This window comes from Podarcis filfolensis, assembly GCF_964270895.1.
Source record: "Podarcis filfolensis genome assembly, chromosome: 4".
NCBI classification, from domain to species: Eukaryota; Metazoa; Chordata; class Lepidosauria; order Squamata; family Lacertidae; genus Podarcis; species Podarcis filfolensis.
Window position 1 is genome coordinate 92,829,987 of NC_139607.1, and position 12,514 is coordinate 92,842,500.

Below are 12,514 nucleotides of genomic sequence, written 5' to 3' on the forward strand. Positions count from 1 at the left end.
GCTTCTTGGGAGAAAAGTGATGGCAAACCTAGACAGCATCTTAAAAAGCAGAGACAGCACCTTGCCAACAAAGGTTCGTATAGTTAAAGCTATGGTTTACCCAATAGTGATGTATGGAAGTGAGAGCTGGACCATAAAGAAGGCTGATCGCTGAAGAATTGATGCTTTTGAATTCTGGTGCTGGAGAAGACTCGTGAGAGTCCCATGGACTGCAAGAAGATCAAACCTATCCATTCTGAAGGAAATCAGCCCTGAGTGCTCACTGGAAGGACAGATCCTGAAGCTGAGACTCCAATACTTTGGCCACCTCATGAGAAGAGAAGACTCCCTGGAAAAGACCCTGATGTTGGGAAAGATGGAGGGCACGAGGAGAAGGGGACGACAGAGGACGAGATGGTTGGACAGTGTTCTCGAAGCTACCAGCATGAGTTTGATCAAACTGTGGGAGGCAGTGGAAGACAGGAGTGCCTGGCGTGCTCTGGTCCATGGGGTCATGAAGAGTTGGACATGACTAAACGACAATTTTTTTTATGTCCTGTGTAAATTGTCTTGAGACTGTATGGCATGAGATGATACATACATACAGTTATAAGAAAACTTCCATAATAATGCAGGTACGACTCATAAGGTCTTTGTCTTTAAAATGGGCTTGGACTGCATAGCTTTCCAAAGAGAAGGGATGAGCCACAGGTCAGTAGCAGAGCAACTGCTCTGGATGCAGATCAGTCCAGGTGCAATACCTGTTATCTACAGGTAGGGAAGGTAAAGGGTCCTGTTTGAAATCGTGGAGAGGCACTGCCAATCAGTGTGCGCAGTACTGATCTAAATGGACCAATGGTTGCAGTATAAGGTAGCTTCTCATGATCCCATATAATCTTCCTTTGTAAAGAGGGCTCCTTCAAACATAGGACTGTAAATGAGGGCACATTATTGATCACTCTACCCCCAACTTAGCAGTGCTCCAGGGTTTTCAGCGGGATTTTAAATGGCTGCTCACAGCTATCCAACCACAAGGTCTGATCAGAACATCAATGGAGGATCCATACGCAGATGTGGGCAGTGGGCCATGCTGGGCCCTGAATTCTCAGCCCCTGCCCAGTAGATGTCATGTCCTGTTGGTGGATCTCCTTGCCTCGTTGTATGGTTAACTCTGGTCCTAACTTCAGATAGCCATAAGATACTTGCTATGGTCGGTGGCCTAATATTGTCTCGTTTTGCTCCTGTCGGCCTCAAATAATGCTGCTCCCTCAAGCTCTGTTCATTTTATTGAAGTGTTTATTGATGCTGCAAAGTGCCACGCTTGGAAGCCTTTTCATCATGTCTGTGCTTACCATCAAACTTTCGGCCGATATTACCTGCTGAAGTGATATGGTGGCTGGGCGGCAGAAAAGCTGCTTAAAATACACGCAGGCTGAAGCCAAACTTTAAAATTTCCCAGGGGCCTTTTGGCTCTAATGAGAGCATGCTATAATTTGAAAAGACTAGCTTTTGAACTTCTGTAAAAAAAAACGTTCAAGGCCAAGGTGCCGGTTGGTTTTGATGCCTTATTGCTGGAAGGGACAATGCTATTTCTCAAAAAGGCTCCCCATTTTGAAGCCATTCCTCCCGCCCTCCAAAATACTACGCTTTGGGACCAAACTGGGTGTGAGTTATGAAATACATTCCTAATGTGATTTTAGAATATATTCCAAGTAGGACGTTTGGTGGAAATTACTGTTCCAAGTTGCTTTTTCTTTCCCAAAGGGAAGGAAAGGGAACACCCTCCCATCAGATGTCAAGGAAATAAACAACTATCTGACTTTTATGAAGACATCTGAAGGCAGCCCTGTTTAGGGAAGTTTTTAATGTTTGAAGTTTTATTCTGTTTTTAATGTTCTGTTGAAAGCTGCCCAGAGTGGCTGGGGAGACCAAGCCAGATGGGTGGGCTAGAAAATAATAGTAGTAGTAGTAGTAGTAGTAATAATAATAATAATAATAATAATAATAATAATAATAATAATAAAAGATCTATGGATCCAGTAGGATTGTCCTCCTGATGAGAACCCTATGATAAGGTATAAATGTAAAGGTAAAGGGACCCCTGACCATTAGGTCCAGTTGTGACTGACTTGGGTTGCAGTGCTCATCTCGCTTTATTGGCCGAGGCAGCTGGTGTACAGCTTCCGGGTCATGTGGCCAGCATGACTAAGCCGCTTCTGGCGAACCAGAGCAGCGCACGGAAAAGCTGTTTTTCCCTTCCCGCCAGAGCGGTACCTATTTATCTACTTGCACTTTGACGTGCTTTCGAACTGCTAGGTTGGCAGGAGCAGGGACCAAGCAACAGGAGCTCACCCCGTCGCGGGGATTTGAACCGCCGACCTTCTGATTGGCAAGTCCTAGGCTCTGTGGTTTAACCCACAGTGCCACCTGCGTCCCCCATGATAAGGTATAGTTCCTGACTATTGCTCTAGAATAAGATGTGGTAAGGACCAATCGACCTGGATGGCTTAAAAAGTAGTTATGACCAATTGTTGGAGAAAAAGACTACCATGGAAGAAGAAGAAGAAGAAGAAGAAGAAGAGTTTGGATTTGATATCCCGCCTTTCACTCCCCTTCAGGAGTCTCAAAGCAGCTAACATTCTCCTTTCCCTTCCTCCCCCACAACAAACACTCTGTGAGGTGAGTGGGGCTGAGAGACTTCAAAGAAGTGTGGCTGGCCCAAGGTCACCCAGCAGCTGCATGTGGAGGAGCGGAGACACGAACCCGGTTCCCCAGATTACGTGACTACCGCTCTTAACCACTACACCACACTGGCTCTCATGGACTACTAGACATAAGAGAGTTGTTAGGAGACCACTATTCCCTTCATGGAGTGACCATTCCCAGAGTGTTTTAACACTTTTCTTTTTGAGCGGAATAGATACAACATTATTTCCTTCTTTTTTAAACAGCCAAGTCTGAAACTCTGCAGAAGTAATTAATCCTACATCAGTTTCAATTAGTTTCATTGGTCGCCCTCAGTGACATAATCGTGTTGCTAAATCTGATTGGTTCTATGTGACATCTCCTGTTTTTACGCCGGGGAGATCTGATGGTGGTGATGCGATCTCACTTTTGAATGTTCTGAATCTTCCAACTAAATTAAAAGTAGATAAAACAGAAAAAAGTAAATAATAATAATAATTTTCTTTTTAAAAAAATAACACCCCCCCATTCATTATTCAAAGCCTAGCGCCAGCTTTCCTTTTGGCATTTGAAAAGTTTGGGGGTTGTTTTTTTTATAGTCACGTATTTTCAATTTTAATATGCTGCTCTGATTATTGTGAAAATAGGTTGGGACTTATTTGCACGCTTGTGTGTTTGAAGAGACGTTTGCCTGCCCTTGTAAGCAAAGAGATTTCTAAAATACCAGCTCTGTAGATGCCTCTTCAACCATTTGTGAAGAACAGACTTATATACCGTATTTTTTGCTCTATAAGACTCACTTTTTCCCTCCTAAAAAGTAAGGGGAAATGTGTGTGCGTCTTATGGGGTGAATGCAGGCTGCGCAGCTATCCCAGAAGCCAGAACAGCAAGAGGGATTGCTGCTTTCACTGCGCAGCGATCCCTCTTGCTGTTCTGGCTTCTGAGATTCAGAATATATTTTTTATTGTTTTCCTCCTCCAAAAACTAAGTGTGTCTTGTGTGTCTTATAGAGCAAAAAACACGATATATGTAGAGCGCAAAGCCAGTTTCTCGTTTTCTCATTTCCCCTTTTCTAAATTTTGGTTGACAGTAGAAATATTAAACGCCTTTCTTGGGGGAGCTTAAGGAAAAAGAGACCCACCCACCGCAAAGCTCTTCTGTTTTAATCATTCTCTCTGTCTTCCGCCACCCACCTCTCCTCCCGTTCCTGGTTGGAGTTCTCGTGCCAAGTTACCTAGTGTTTAATCAACAGCCTAATGTGGTAACACTTTTGCAACAATGATTCTTCACTTATCAGACTGTCTGGAGCCGGGCTCCATCAAGCTGTTTCCTTTCTATTTAACACCTTAATGATCCTCCTGACAAAACAATGTGTGTGCGTGTGTGTTTCTCTATGTGGAAGGGGGAAATGGATCCTCAGAGGTGGGAATCATTACGGGACAGACATGCACAATTGCTTCTGGTGCCAGATTTTGTTACTCCAAATAAGCAGAATTAAAGCAAACGTTTTCTCTTCTACGGTTACATAGCAAGTTTCTCGAGGTGGTTTTAGGGCAAATGGATTAGAAGACATTTGCTCTACGTGGGGCTACCTTTGAAGGTGACCTGGAAACTACAATTAATCCAGAATGCGGCAGCTAGACTGGTGACTGGGAGCGGCCGCCGAGACCATATAACACCGGTCTTGAAAGACCTACATTGGCTCCCAGTACATTTCCGAGCACAATTCAAAGTGTTGGTGCTGACCTTTAAAGCCCTAAACAGCCCCGGCCCAGTATACCTGAAGGAGCGTCTCCACCCCATCATTCAGCCTGGACACTGAGGTCCAGCTCCGAGGGCCTTCTGGTGGTTCCCTCCCTGCAAAAAGTGAGGTTACAGGGAACCAGGCAGAGAGCCTTCTGGGTAGTGGCGCCTGCCCTGTGGAACGCCCTCCCATCAGATGTCAAGGAAATAAACAACTATCTGACTTTTAGAAGACATCTGAAGGCAGTCCTGTTCAGGGACGTTTTTTAATGTTTGATATTTTATTGTGTTTTTAATATTCTGTTGGGAGGCACCCAGAGTGGCTGGGGAAACCCAGCCAGATGGGCGGGGTATAAAAATAAATTATTATAATAAATTATTATTAATTGTGGCCTCGACACGCAGCCTGTAAGTCAATGGGATCAGGCAGTAGGGTCAAATTTGCACACAGCAATGGGGCAAATTGTGGCACAGATTGAGGCATAGTTATTACAGTGGTACCTTGGGTTAAGAACTTAATTCGTTCCGGAGGTCTGTTCTTAACCTAAGGTACCACTTTAGCTAATGGGGCCTCCTGCTGCCGCAGCGCTGCTGGCACGCGATTTCTGTTCTCATCCTGAAGCAAAGTTCTTAACCCGAGGTAATATTTCTGGGTTAGCAGAGTCTGTAACCTGAAGCGTCTGTAACCTGAAGCGTTTCTAACCCAAGGTACCACTGTATTTATATTTTTTATAATTATTTATGCATTTGAATACCAGTTGTTGGGATTCACAGGCGGGGAGAGTTTTGTTATACTCAGGTTTCCCATGGGCCTCTGAGTGGCCACTGTGAGAGCAGGATGCTGGCCAAAAAGGCCATTGGCCTGATCCAGCAGCCAACCTCTTCTTATGGTCTTTTTGCTGGTTCTCTTTCTCTCTCCCGTGTTAAGTGTACAGTGGTACCTCAGGTTAAGTACTTAATTTGTTCCGGAGGTCCGTTCTTAACCTGAAACTGTTCTTAACCTGAAGCACCACTTTAGCTAATGGGGCCTCCTGCTGCCGCCGCACCGCCGGAGCACGATTTCTGTTCTTATCCTGAAGCAAAGTTCTTAACCTGAGGTAATATTTCTGGGTTAGCGGAGTCTGTAACCTGAAGCGTATGTAACCTGAGGTACCACTGTAGTAATTTAACCCACTGAAATTGTAAATGCTTGTATGCTTTACTGTGTGTTTAAATCTGATTGGTTGGTAACTGAATTCTAGAGAGTTCTCTAGCAGTTCTCATGGGATTGGCTAACGTTGGTCACATGGGAGGTATCTAGCAAAGGAGCGACTCCATTTTATGTGAGGCAAGGTGACTGTTTTAGAATCCACTGTGAACATTGCTAAGTTGAATAGAGTGCTGTTTCTCTGTTTGGAAGAAAGAGAGCAGAGCTCTAGGAGAAGGTAAAAGTAGAAATTTCTCATAGGAGCTGCAAGGCATGGCCTAACTGAGATACAGAAGGCTGAATGCTGAGCTTTGGAAAGAGAGGAAAATACAGTTGTTTGGAATTTAGAAGAAGAGACAAAACTCATGCTTTCAGAAGCATGCGACTGTAAATATGATGTTTTCAAAGAAAGGTTCCGGTCATGCATATGATTTGAGCTCCTTAGCTGCGATTTCACTACCCTTACTTCAACACCCCACTCTTTCTACATAAAAAATATCCCCAAAGCGGTTCACAAATTATTAAAATTGGCATTAAAATTATTGGGCCTTTTTCCACAACTTGCCAGTAGCTGGGGAGGATTAGGACTCTCCTTATGTTCCTATTTATTTATTTATAAAATATTGTGATGGATGATCCCAACAGGTCATGAACATTTTTTTAAAAAAGTTGTATTTTGTCCATCTATTTAAGAAATAGTTTTTTACCACATAATCCTAAAGTTCTCTTAGGGTGGTATTCGGCTAGGTTATACTCAGAGCATACCCACTGAAATTAATGAACATGACTAAGCTGGGTCTACTCTGAGTAAAATTTAGTCGACTTCATGTTCATGTTATTTGAATGAGAATTATGGTAAAGGGCTTGGCTGTCCATTCTGCCTCCCCTCCCCCCCCCCACTTCAAGGTTCTGAAGATTTAAAGAGCAACAAACAATTTTATGTGCAATTCATCCAAGCATATCTTTATTTGCTATAAAAGAGAAAATAGCTTGAGGAACAAAAAATGGGGGGAGGGGGGGATAACATAAAATCCAGTATAGAGGAGCATTTAAAAAAATGTGGTAAATAAATAAATAACCAAAAATAATATGGAGGAAACTGTAAAATAATGATGATGATGGTGTTTATCAAACCATTTTTATACAATGGCCATTTAAAAGCGATAAATACTTCCAAATAATTCATGGATTAGTGCTAGATGAAATACATTTTTCCTAGTAAAGGTCTTCTTCCTGACGTTTCAAATGATGTGTTTTCCCCTCTTCCCGGCTATTGATTACTAAATTGTGTAAATCTTAATCCAGAGATGTGGGGGTTGAGCCCAGAGTATGCTCATCAATTTCTTTCTCTCGGGGAATAATGGCTATGTTTAGAAAGGGGGAAAGAACTTTGAAAACCGTTTCCCTATACAGGCATACCTTGGTTCGCAAACGCCTTGCGACTCGAACGTTTTGGCTCCCGAACACCGCAAACCCTGAAGTGAGTTTTCCGATTTGTGAACATTCTTTGGAACCCAATAGTCTTCTTCCCAATCAGAATTCGCGCCTTGATTTTCAAACGTTTTTGGAAGTCAAACGGACTTCCGGAATGGATTCCGTTTGAGAACCAAGGTACGACTGTACATTCCTGTGAGTGAATTTTGGCTCTTGATGTACTCTACTGGAAAGCCACATTGACTCCATGGCCACCCGCTTCCTAGTTAATGATGTTTCCATGTCACCACCAGATGATAGCCTCATGCCTCCTCTTTTAATGTAAGCAGGACTTCGCATGCAATTGCCCTTGAAAATAGCCCCCAAACCTCAACTCATTTCAATGTGCTGGGCTGGATCTGTAAGTACATAAGGAGAATCTGATGGATCAGAGCAAAGGACCATCTAAGCCACCATCCTATTCTCACAGTGCTCAACCAGATGTCTATGGGACACACTGTGCTGGACCCGAGGGTAACCCGAGCAACACGGTCCAGGTCCGGTCCCGAATCCAAGGGTTCCACGAGGAGTCAGTCTGACAGGGCCAAGGCAGGACACGAGGCAGGTAACCAGGCTAGGTCAGGCACAGGGTCTCAGGCAGGATCTAACATACAGCAATGTTTCTCCCACAACCTCGGGCGGGGTCTGACAGCCTTTTATCTTTGTTGGGGTAACGGCCGGTCCTGATCCCCCGGCGACTCAACTCTCTGTTTTGCCCGAAGGTGAGCACTCCTCCTGCAAGTACTCAGGTCTCTCCTTCTCTCAGACCTCAGGAGACGTCGGTGGGTTACTAGACCCAGGGGCCGCCTCAGCCTCCCTTGGCCCAACCGGTAGTGGAGCAGCTGTAAGTGATGGCCCAGCTGAAGGCAACAAGGTAATCCCTGCATCTGGAGCCAGGGCAGGCTCAGGCCCCTGACTCGGCCCAGCTGGTGTTTGTTGCAGGGGAACCTGTGCAGACCGGGGCTCTTCAGGATCAGGCCCCAGATGGTTCAGATGCCACCTGAGGCAAAGGATCTGGTGCGGACTGAGACTCCTCTGGTTCCGAGTCCGAGCCCGACTCCCAGGCCATCACACACACAGGGAGACCATGGCTTGAATCCTCACTCAGACATGAAGCTCACTGGGTGACCTTGGGCTAGTTCCTCACTCTCAGCCTAACCTACCTAGAATAGAATCATAGAATCATAGAGTTGGAAGAGACCACAAGGGCCATCGAGTCCAACCCCCTGCCAAGCAGGAAACACCATCAGAGCACTCCTGACATATGGTTGTCAAGCCTCTGCTTAAAGACCTCCAAAGAAGGAGACTCCACCACACTCCTTGGCAGCAAATTCCACTGTCGAACAGCTCTTACTGTCAGGAAGTTCCTCCTAATGTTTAGGTGGAATCTTCTTTCTTGTAGTTTGGATCCATTGCTCCGTGTCCGCTTCTCTGGAGCAGCAGAAAACAACCTTTCTCCCTCCTCTATGTGACATCCTTTTATATATTTGAACATGGCTATCATATCACCCCTTAACCTCCTCTTCTCCAGGCTAAACATGCCCAGCTCCCTTAGCCATTCCTCATAAGGCATCGTTTCCAGGCCTTTGACCATTTTGGTTGCCCTCCTCTGGACACGTTCCAGTTTGTAAGTGTCCTTCTTTAACTGTGGTGCCCAGAACTGGACACAGTACTCCAGGTGAGGTCTGACCAGAGCAGAATACAGTGGCACTATTACTCTTGCATAAATCAAACCCCTGCGTCCAGTCACACTTCCCTGCGTCGCTCTGCTGGAAGTTGACGCGGCAGGGGAGCAGAGCTGCAGCGGTCCCGTCCGTGTGAGATGAGGGATAAATCAAGTCCAAAGACAGCTCAGTTCTTATCTCTAGAAGCGTTTATTTACAAAGCAATAAAACCGTCCGAAACTTCAGACATTCTCTTCCGTGCTCCAGGAGCACACACGCAGCTTCTGCTGCTCACCGAGAAGTGAAACTGAGTGAGGAAACAGAAAGACTTTGTGCGTCACTTCTCTGCGACAAGCCCCTCCTTCTGCTCCCCCTCCTTTTCTTCTCAGACACAGGACACACCAGAGTACTGACCCTGTCAGTTCCAAACTCCACACCCCCTCTTGTCCTGCGTCTGGAGATAGTAGCCATCAGTGCTTTCCCCATACACAGACCCTCACAGAACTCCTCGTGCTTCTGGAAGGTTAATGGTTTTGTGAAACCATCAGCGAGGTTCTTTGTTGAGGGACAGTATTTCAGAGCGACTAGCCCCTCATGAACGCTCTGACACACATTTCGGAAGCGTATATCTAAATGTTTGGTCCTCGCTTTGAATTGCCCTGTTTCAGCTAATTTAAGGCATGGTTGATTGTCCTCATGCACCACAACAGGCTGACAATCCTCTTCACAGATTTCCTCGACCAAACACACATAGAACTCCAGTTCTCTGCAAACCTCTGATAGCGCACTGAACTCAGCTTCAGTAGATGAAAGCGCTATGAGACTTTGCTTCCGGGACCTCCACCCAATCACTGAGTCCCCAAACTTCACCACTAGGCCTGACACTGACTTGCGGTCCTCAAGGTTAGCCCAATCCGAATCCACCCAGGCGGTCAGCTTGACATCACCCTCAGCTGACATCTTGAGGCAAAAGTCTTTGGTATCTTGCAGGTAACGTAGCACCCGCTTAACACCATTCCAGGCCTGCACACTAGGACTTGAAGCCTCTCTGCTGAGCAGATTGACAGCAAACGCTATGTCTGGTCTGCTCCACTGTGACAGATACAACAAACTACCCAGAGCTGACTGAAAGAGTTCAGTGTTTTCGAACACCACGCGTTCTACTTGCTGACACTCCTTCACGTACCCTGTCTCCATGGGTGATCTGGCACCTGCACAATCAGACATCCTGAACTTCTCAAGCAACTGCTCAATCTTACCTTTCTGGCGAAGCAAAAAGCTTCCATCACTTGCTCTTGCGATCTCTACGCCTAGGTAGGACTTGACATCTCCAAGTTGCTTCAGCTTGAACCGCTTACCAAGCTCCTTAGCAAACTTCTCCACCTGTTCACTTGTCCTTGTTATCAACAAGATGTCATCAACAAACACCTGTGCCACTTGCTGTTGCAAGCCTGAATCTCTAATGTAAAGACAACTGTCTGCAAGAGATCTCTTAAAACCTAGCTTTTCTAAGGCTTCATGTAGGCACATATTCCAATTCCTGGCAGATTGGCGTAACCCATAGATGGATTTGTGCAACCGCCACACGACGCCTGGTTCACTGACTTCGAACCCTGGAGGAGGACGCATGTACAACTCCTCCTGGAGATCTGAGTTCAGGTAGGCGACATCTACATCAAAATGGTTCACCTTCCAACCTCTCTGTGCTGCTATTGCCAAAAGCATTCTCAAAGTCTCCGCCCTAGAAGTTGGCGAATAGACCTCTGTGAAGTGGACCCCGCGTTTCTGCGTAAATCCACGCGCCACTAATCTCGCTTTGTACTGTGGCTCTCCTGCTTCTGTGGGTTTAAGACGGTAAACCCATCTGCAGCCTACAGCTTGCTGGTTAGCCGGCAGCTGTGTGAGTGAGAACACTCCAAGAGACTCCATTGAGTTCATCTCCTTTTGCATCGCCTCATGCCATTTGCTGGCTTCTTCCCGAGGCAACTTCTGAACATCCTCAAAGGATTCAGGTTCACATCTAGCCACACCAACCCAGACACTCGTGGCTTCATACCTTTCAGGTGGCTTCCCTTTGGTTGATCTTGCTGACCTCCTCAGCGTGAATTCTGGAACTGCGCCTGAATCACCTGGATCAACCCTCCTTTCTTCTATGTCAGAATCATCCCCCTCTGACCTGCTGCGCCGTTTAGGGCGAACAGCTGGTTCTGCTGGCGAGGATGGTTCCCTTCTTTGCTCAGACTTGACAGAGACCTGCGGAGGGGTCCTGGGACTCCCTTTTGGAGAGACACGGAGCATCTCCCTTGGAGATCCCGGCTCTGGACTCTGTGGCTGTGGACTGTGCTCATCAGCAACAGGTTCAGCCTCACCCTCTTCCTCTTCTGATTCTACCAGAACATCCGGATTTCCGTGAAGCCGCTTCCACCCACTCTGCTCGCAAAACTCAGCACTGCCGCTAATAAGCAGCTTGGACTGGTTGCCAGCAGGGTATGCGAAGCGCCACGCCTTTGAACCCGGCTCATAGCCTACAAAGATCATCTTCCTGGATCTTGGCTCACCTTTTCTGCGCATGGCCTTTGGAATCAGAACCCAAGCTGTAGATCCAAAAGTGCGCAGAAAATGGACCTTCGGCTTTTTCCGATGAAGCAGAAAGTACGGTGTGTCCCCTACACTGGAATTGAACACTCTGTTCTGCAGGAAACAAGCCGTTCGGAAACTTTCGGCCCAAAAGCGCTGTGGCAGACCTGAGTCTGCCAGCATAGCATTCGCTGACTCCTGCAGCGTGCGAAACTTCCTCTCTGCAACCCCATTTTGTTGCGGAGAGTGGGGGGCCGTCAGTCGATGACTGATACCCTTCTGCCTGAAGAACGATTGCAGCGCAGAACCTGTAAACTCCCCCCCACGATCGGACTGAAAGGACACTACTTTGGTAGAGAACCGTAGTTCTACCGCTGTGATCCAATCCCTGATCAGTGCAGCTGCCTCTGACTTCTGTTGCAGTGCAAATAGCCAAGCATGTTTTGTAAAATCATCAACCAGAACCAAAACCCACTTAGAACCAGCTAACGAAGGTGTCGGCATGGGTCCCGACAAATCTGAATGAACAAGTTCAAAGGGTTTACTGGTTTTCCTCTCAGACCTGGGATATGAGCATGTTACAACCTTTGATTGCTTACAGGCTTGACAATCTAGGTATTTGTCACATGCCTTGAACCTGCACCCAATGGTGTTGTCTGTGGCCTTCCTCACATATGACCACCCTGCATGTCCAAACCTGCGATGCCATAGGTGTAAGCAATCATGGTGTGGTGGGACATTGGCACACTGCCCTTGGGCATCTTCAATGGACTCTCCACTAGCCCCATTTTCCACCAGCCCCATTTTCCCACCAGCCCCATCTTCAATGGGCATCTCGATCAGAAAGAGCGTGCCTCTTCTCTGGACACTGTGGATCTTCTTCCCATTCCTGAAAAAGGAACACACATTGTTAGAAAACAAAACATCAAAACCAGCAGCCATAAGGGCTGGCACACTTAGAAGACAGTGGGCAAGCTCTGGTACCACAAAAGCTTCTATCCAATGGTCTATGAAAGAGCAATAAAGAAGACCAGTTTCAGTCAATGGTCTTTGAGACCCATCAGCCAAAGTAACATAACGTCCAGTTTTAACTGTCTTGCAGTTCCTCAAATGCCCAGACGATGTCACTAAACAATGCGACGCGCCTGAATCGATGACGAGAGATAAAGAGTGTCTCTGGTTGTTTTCCACAGATGCCAAGGCGTTG

General features: G+C 46.4%; 1 long non-coding RNA gene across 1 annotated transcript in view; it reads left to right on the top strand.

The window, feature by feature from the left end:
• Positions 1 to 5,738: 5,738 nt before the first annotated feature.
• LOC310761001 overlaps positions 5,739 to 12,514 on the top strand; it is a 50,689-nt gene continuing 43,913 nt past the window's right edge. The window contains exon 1 of the long non-coding RNA XR_014547169.1: positions 5,739 to 5,837. This is a non-coding gene — a long non-coding RNA (uncharacterized lncRNA). The remainder of the gene's footprint in view (positions 5,838 to 12,514) is intronic.